General features: G+C 31.6%; 1 long non-coding RNA gene across 1 annotated transcript; it reads left to right on the plus strand.

Annotated features, from left to right (window-relative positions):
- The first annotated feature begins 1,383 nt into the window (after window positions 1-1,383).
- On the plus strand, window positions 1,384-2,982 carry LOC102588575 (uncharacterized). The gene is made up of 2 exons (XR_369010.1): window positions 1,384-1,888; window positions 2,433-2,982. It is a non-coding gene; the product is annotated as an uncharacterized lncRNA (long non-coding RNA).
- Window positions 2,983-8,492: the final 5,510 nt, after the last annotated feature.

Consider the following 8,492-nt stretch of genomic DNA (forward strand, 5'->3'; position numbering starts at 1 on the left):
AGTTAGGTTCTTGGATACATATGCTGGGTATCGAGATCTAAAATTAATTTGAGTTCTATAATCGAGTTTAGGTGGTTTGGGGCTGGAAAACGAAAAAGGAAAAGTTGAGCAGGTTCTGGCGCGCAAGTCCGTGTCGTGGACTTGCTTACCTAGTGAAGGAAAATTGACTCCACGTCGCGGTTAGGACGCGGACTCCTTTGTCTCTAAAATTAATTTCACGAGCATTTATTTAGAAACGTCACCGCGTCGCGGACTTGTTCCAAGACGGTGATTTAGTACCTTTTCTCAGGACTAGTTATTTAAAGTCATTCTTAAACATCATAAGATCTTTCCAATCACAAATCTTAATCCTTGAATCCATAATTCAATTCAAGGATCAGTTAGGAGTCAAGTCAAGAGCAGTTAAGATCAAAGTCAAGAGTCAAGTTAAGATAAATTCTTAAAGTTTTCAAAAAGTTTTTCACAAATGTTTTAACTTTGTTTTAAGACTTATGTTTTGAGTTCAGTGTTGACATCCAATTTTGGCCCCCCACATTTAGATAATTTTCAAGCTTCTTTGATTTCAAACAATTTGAAATAATTATTTACGAGTCTTTCGAGACCATTTTCAAGGCAATTTGGTCATCTTTCTAAAATATATATAGGGATAAGGGTCTGAAAAATACCTCAGCTTTGGTCGGATTTGCTGTTGCGATACTAAACTTTCATAAGGACCTATCACCTCCCTTGACTATTTAATACCGTATTTTTTACCCCCTGAACTATTTAATAGTGAATTTTAAAGGTATATATGTGCCCACGTGGACACATTACTATTTATAATTTTGCATTATTTTTTATGTCCACGTGGGCAAATATATATGTTTAAAATACGGTATTAAATAGTCTAGGGAGGTAATAGGTCCTCATGAAAGTTTAGTATCGCAACAGCAAATCCGACCAAAATTGAGATATTTTTCAGACCCTTATCCCATATATATATAGTCATATACTTATAATATATAGATTTAGTATTTATTACTTTGAATAAATATTTAGAAAATCGTTTTACTAAATGGTGTTTTAATTGAGTTAGCATTTTTATTTCTTCAAGAATCAATTAAATTACGTAACTAATTTTTTTATTTATTTAAAAAATAATTAAGATTTTATGTCAAGATGATTGTTTTATATTGTCGGAGTTAAGAAGCTTAATAATTAATTGGATACATAATTTATTTTCGTACCAAGGGACTAAGGCCATCTCTTTGCCTTTAAACTCTTTCAAAATCAATTTTTTCAAAGCACAAAAGCTTCCGGCCCAGCTCCGCTTCAACCCAATCCCATACAAAAATACCCAAACCCATCAATATACCCATCAACATACAACCTACAATACGACAACATCGTACAATACCAATGACCCTTGTACGCATCTTCTCCAAAACGCGAGATTCAACCGAGAGGAAGAATCCAAAACGACGCCAAGGTTCCTTTTTTGCTTAACTTGTTTGTCACGCGGGGGGCACGAGCTCTTGTACCCGCAATACAGTCCAAACGTTCCCATACGGTAATATTCATTCCAATTTCCTTTTTCCTTTCCCAATTTCGTTCAAAATAGTACGAATTCGTACACCCTTCAGCTCACCTAGCCTTATCCTTTAAGATTTTTGAATTTGGGATTCTCCCACATCGGTTCTATCCCAGAAATTTCCCTCAAATCTCTCCTATAAAAGGCCCCTCTCTTCACTGTTCAAAGGACGGGTTTTTTTTGGGAGATTAAAGAGCATCCTCGAAAAGGTTTTGGGAGCTCTTAGTTCATAGTTCAAAATTTTCTCTTGTCTTGGCTGTCGAGTTGAAAGTGGTGTCTTTCTCGAGCTCGTCGTCCTGGTTCGCTGCTCGGCGAAAGGTAAATTCTTTTCTTTCCTTAAGTTGGTTTGAGCATTTGGATAGTATAATTTCTTTGTCGTTTTATATGGGTTTAGTCTTATAATTTTCTTTATCTTTACGTTGTTGAGTTTCCTGTCCTATACTTTATTCTTGCTTTGTATAGTTTCTACTCTAGATGTTAATACTTTATCAGATTTGGGAAACTATGAATTACTAATGATTATATGATTTGTTATTTTTGGTCGATTTGACAACAAGTTAACTCACCATATTTCCTTTGGAACCCTTTCGAAATCGAGGATTTGTTGTCAATAAATTTGAGCGACATATTATTCATATACATTGATTTGAAATAAGGGAAGCATTTTTTTTAGATTTGACGTTTGCTTGTAATGCCTAATATGGTTTCTGATGTACTGTTAAATTTTAATATGAATAGATGCTTTAAATTTTGCACATTTACAGTCACCATAGGCATATTAAGATATTAGCTTAGGTAAATATTGTTTCGTATTGATTCTAATTTTTATTTCCTCTTTCTCATGAACACTCTCTTATTCGAGTTCATTTGGACTCCCCATCTCTTACATATTCCTCTTATTGAGTCAACCTCCATTGGAATCGTGAAAGGGAAGATAGTATTGTTTGGTTAAAATCCAAACCGAAGGCAGCAGCTCAGTAGAGAAATAATAATGGTCCTAAAGGGCTGAAGTCCGAGTTTTTGGACTTAAAATTTCAATAAAATGACCAGCAGTAGCAGCTGCCTCTAAAAGGCAGAAAAACGAGGAGCAAAATTGGGTAAAAATCCTAAAAAACAGCAGCAACAGTAGCCTCAAAGGGCTGAAAAACGGAGCAGCAGGAGCAGCCTTAAAAAGGCTGAAAATTGAGAATTTTTGGACCTTCGAAAGTCCAATTTAAACAGCGACAGCAACATCAACCAGAAGGATTGGGACTTGGGCTGAAATAAATTTCAGTAGCTTCTTTACTTTCCTTATTCCCTTAATTTGCCTTGTCATTGCTATATTTTCTTTATTATATTTGATTGGGAAAGCTAACAACTTTAAGATCCTTTTTCCTTAACCTAGATGAATCGTTGGAAGGATTTTTATTTCATATTATGTTGTTTGTTTGCTTTAAAATTTTCAAATTCCCAAAATCCATTTTTAGTTAGGTAATTTAAGCTTATAGAATGACTTAAGAACCTCTCATGTTCTTTCATAGTTATTTAAAAGCTTTGAATCCATTTTTATAAGTTTGAACTAAACTATTTAGTTCAAATTTTTGAATAGGATAAAATTGTTAAGTTTTTTTTTAGAATAAACTAGTTGTCTTTTAATTTAAATTAGGACTTTGTATGAATGACTTATGGATCTTCAATATCCTTTCATAGTTGTTAAACAAGTCCTTTAATCTATGTTTGTGAGTTTGAATTAATCGTATGATTCAAAACATGACTATGGATAAAACTTTCAAATTAGGATTATATTTCAGATTTCCATGAGCATCAAAAGATTTTTTTTATTTAAGTTTCAAACAAGATTTTTTATAAGTAATTCATTTATTTTATAAAAATTAGCCAAATTTTTAAATCCGTCCGCGTGGTAGCGGATTCTCTAAGATGCCTAAACCCTTCCTTAGAGAATTATTTGAACCCTTACCTGATTCTGGTTTTATTTAAAATATTTCCTTTCAAAAATTCCTTTTAAAATGTTTTTTTTAATTTTTCCTAAAAATTAAGTGGCGACTTCCAAATTATAATTTTTTCCAAAACTTATCCAAAATTGCAAAAGTTGCGAAATTGGTTTCGAAATCTTAGTTTTCAAGATCGGATTGTAACAGAATGACGACTCTGCTAGAGAATTCAGATAGGTTCTAACCAAAAATATTTTATTGTTTGGCTAACTGTTAACTGATGGTTGTCGGTTAGAGAAACTCCTACAACAGTAATTGCATGGTTCCTCAAGGGGTTCTGCTTAGTATGGATGGGGGGTATGGGACTTCATTCATGCACTGCACAAGTAGACTTTGAGAGGGATCATGATATGTCTTTTATGATTATGAGTTGACAACATGCTTTAAACAATTTTCTTTTTCCTTTATATTGCATTTGTTTTAAACTGTTTTATAATTAAATGAGTTCAGTTAAGTATTCATGAGTTGAGTAAAGCCAAGGTAAATGTTTCTTTTAGATCCTTTTCAAACCTATGTTATGTTTAGCATTTCAACTCATATACTCATACATTCGATGTACTGATGCCAGTTGACCTGCATCGTCTTATGATGCGCATACTCGTCCATTCAATGTAATGATGCCAGTTGGCTTGCATCGTATTATGATGCAGACACAGGTAACTAGGATTGTATTTCGGCACATCGCTGATCCTGTGAGCAGTTCAGAGTCTGTTGGTGAGCCTCCTTGCATTTCGGATGATCTATTTTTCATTACTTTCTAGTTAGTTCATTAGGATGTTGGGACAGTTGTTTTAGATGCTTCATAGATAGTCAGTCAGATGTTAGTTCATTCGTCATCATTTTGTTATTGACTTATGTTCAGATTTGAGTTGCCATTTTGGCTAAGTTAAATGTTATTTTCAAAATATTATGAGTTCAATTTGAGACAATTAAGTTGTTTAGCATTTGGATTCCTTTCTTATTGCATATAGTCTTCCGCTGAATAAGTAAGCCAGGCCAAGGGTTCGCTTGGGGCCAGCAATGGTTCTCGAGTGCCGGCACGTCCAGGGTGTAGGCTCGGGCGTGACGACAACCAAGTTTTGGGGTATATAATTATAAATTTCTGCATTATTTTATAGTATTAAACTTTTATTCTCGTTTTACTTCTGCATCCACCGTATTAGTTATTTTTAGACTGACTTATCTTGGTGGAATAAGACGAGTGTCATCACGTCCATTTTCCATGCTCACAATCATCAACAACTTAGAGTATACAAACAAAATTACATATGATCGACAATCTCATATTGTTCCTAATTAAATAGGTTACAAGCTAGAATGAACCATAATAAATAACATGTAAACATTATCCAATATGCTTTAAGCTCTTATTAAAATTTAATATCTGGCCGACACTTTTGTCATACAACGATTGAGATGGAGCTCACTATTCCCTTATCGTTTAATTGTTAGTAAACTCTCTTTATAATAGTAAACCCCACAACCACCACCCTTTGGATGTGACTTCAGGCTCGGATGACGAAATTCAAGAAGCATTGTCTTGTTTGTTCTAACATTATACGTGACCAGCCGAAAACTTTTAGTTACCAAAATCACAGAGATGTCATATCTACATGACTTAATAGGTGTAGTGCAATGAAAGGTCACAAGTTTGTTCCAAAGGTCGGGTTGTATCATTACCCATACATCAAAAACAAACTTGTCGACTGAGTTCAAGATGGCAATGGAGTCACCAAGTGAGGTCAGATTCACACTCCAACTATAGACGTCCTAACCATCTAGTGATCATTCCATCTTTACAAACACCTCATTCCTAAAGTCATATGAAAGAATTCTAAATTTAGGAGTCTCCGTTAACAACCAATAATAAGATCCATTAAAATAATTAGTAGTGATAAATAAGCTTTCTTGATAATCAGTTTCGTCTAGGTTATGTTTGAATATTTTCCATGAATCCCTAGAACATGAGTAGAATACAGATCAATTAACTAGTATAGTACTAACATGACTTTATTCAAATATTATTCTTTTGGCAAATTGCTCATATTTCTACTTATATATTTCCTTCTCTTTAGAGCTATTCTTTTTTCTTTCGATCTACATGACTAAAATGTAGAATACAACTAAGTATTAATAAAATTAATAAGACTAATGTCGTACAAAATCTATTATACTAGTATAAATAGCAATTACCATTAAGTTAAAGTACTACAATTTAAAATGGCAAACTTTTCGTTCATTTATTAATTTTTTTCTGTGTGTTCTTGAATGGAAATATCGAGATTGTATTGGTATGGACACCAATGATGGTGGCGATTTTCTCAAAGATTCAATCAGGGAAGGTTTACTCAGATCGTCTGTAAAGTTATTGTTGAGGTTCAAATCCATCTATAAAAATTGGTACACTCTTATCAAAAACTCTAGTTTTATCCGTGATCGAACATTAAGAACAATCCCCCAAACTCTTTAATTATGACTATGCTGCACCCGATGATTTGCCTCCCATCACTTTCATTTCCGATAATGGTATAGATTTCGTTACACATGAAGTAAATCAAAGAGAACTTGGGTTTGTCATGATTCGGCTTGATAAATTCTTCAAACGAAACCAATTGTTCAAGAATCATGAGATTCAAAGAATGCTTAATATTTTGGAAAAATTCACCAATTCGATTCAAAAATTAAACAATGAGCAACATTTAGCTACCTCTGCGATGTAGACAAAAAATTTAAAAAAGGTTTCTCTTTATATTTTGGGTCTACTACTATAGTTTCCCACTTAATATGAAGTGGTATACAAAATATTTATATTCTTCGAAAAAAAAATATGTAAGTCGTCATTTACCTTTTTCAATCTCAAATATGTACAATAAAAGAGTATTTACTATTCAATCATAATGCTTTCTGATATTCTTTTTCTATGAAATTTGTGCAAACGTTATTGAATTTTCAAAATTCCACCTACTATTTTATATTCGCTCTACTCTTAACTGTGTGGAACATATTAAACCCTTCTAGGATGTAATTTTAATATGCTTTTTATACTAAGAATTTCACCCGTGTAATTAAGAGTAAAATAAGAATTTTAAAATTATATAATTATTAAGTGTCATAAATAAACACTATGATAAATTTGATTCTTTTTTCCACTAGTCCAGCAACCGGTCTACGATAAATGATCTTTTTCAGTGAAAATAAAGAATCTAGACAATGTTGAAGTAATAAAGTAAGAAAAAAAATACGATTAAGACTTTGGTTAATTCTCAATTTTCTTACTTCCAACAAATTAAAGATTGATGTCTTTGTCTGAGCAATTTTTAAGGTAGGTAATGAATCAAATTAATACAAGTATTAAGCTGTAGTTTGGCCTCGTAACACTTTAGAAATAAAATTTTTTTTAGACAAGGTGAATTAGTTAGATTACAATTTATATTTTAATAGTAAGAAACCGATTAAAAATTTCTTTACCAAAAATTCAAATCAAGAGAGGTAATCGTAATGTTTTAAATCACAAGAGAAGTTGGTATTACTAACTCAAATTTGAGAGGTACTCTCTGAAATTATTCCGATTCGCATTTCCTAATTATTCTCAAAACTTAATTTGCGGAATACTCAAATGAAAACTTGTTTGATTGAATCATTTATTACTCAAATGGTTTGGATTTGTTTTTACCTAAATTTTGATGTAAATACTAAAGTGTTTGTGCCTAATACATTTTTATTTAACACTAAAAACACAATCAAATAATGCATGCTTAAGATTGTTAATGTGAAAACTAATATTTATCTATAGGTACTAGCATTAGCTTTGACTAATACTAACTTGTAATGAACAAAAAAAATACTTTTTTTTGGTACATATTGAGATTATAATAGGCAGATGACGACATGAATATTTATTTTCTAAAGTATATAAATATTTTGTATCCCACTTCATATTAAATGGAAAACTATATTAGTAGCCCTAAAATATAAAGAGAAAAATATTTATAACTTTTTGGGAAAAGGGTCTAAAAAATACTCTAACTTTTGCCGAAATTGTTGTTACGATACCAAACTTTATGAAGGATGCCCACGTGGACACGTTACTATTTATAATTATGCAATATTTATGATGTCCACGTGGACACATATATACCTTTAAAATACACTATTAAATAGTGTAGGAGGGGTAAAAGGTCATTTTCAAAGTTTGGTATCGTTACAACAATTTCGGTCAAAGTTCGAATATATTTCAGACTTTTTTTCCTAAATTTTTTAATATGGCCTTATAATACGCATATTTTGTCTATATCGTGGAGGTAGCTAGAAGTTGCTCATTTACTCCTCATTTCTTTTTGTCTATATTTTTTTAATTAATTCAGAAAAGTTGTAGTTGACTATTTATGAATATATTTGTCCTGTTGTAAAAAGTGAAGAAAAAAGAAAACTCTAGCTACTTTTAATATTAATTTGTTATACCATTCATTTAGAATAAATTATCCAAAACAATTCGATTTGACAATTCATTACTATTACCTTTATCGACATTTTGCTTCTTTATAATTTTCATCTAAAAATAAAAGTACAAACCCACAGCCCAATCATGTCAAACCCAACCAAAATTCTCTTTTATTATGTAATCAAAGAAGACCACGGCCCAATACTCATCCTCATTTTCTTTTTTAATTATTATATACTGGTATTTTATAAATTTTATGCTATAACAAAAAAAATAGATCTTGAATTACGAATAAGATAAGTAAGTTCGAATTAAGTTTTTTTTGTTGGAAAAGATTTAAAAAATTTGCCAAATCACCATAACTATATAATTTCCCCTCTTTTGTTTTACAATATTTTGCTTAATTTTAAAAGTGTTCCAATAAAGTTTTTATTTGTATTGATTTGATTTATATCCCAATGGGTTAATGCTCATTTACCCCTTGTTTCTC

Source organism: Solanum tuberosum, unplaced genomic scaffold, assembly GCF_000226075.1.
Source record: "Solanum tuberosum cultivar DM 1-3 516 R44 unplaced genomic scaffold, SolTub_3.0 scf00943, whole genome shotgun sequence".
In the NCBI taxonomy this organism is placed as follows: domain Eukaryota; kingdom Viridiplantae; phylum Streptophyta; class Magnoliopsida; order Solanales; family Solanaceae; genus Solanum; species Solanum tuberosum.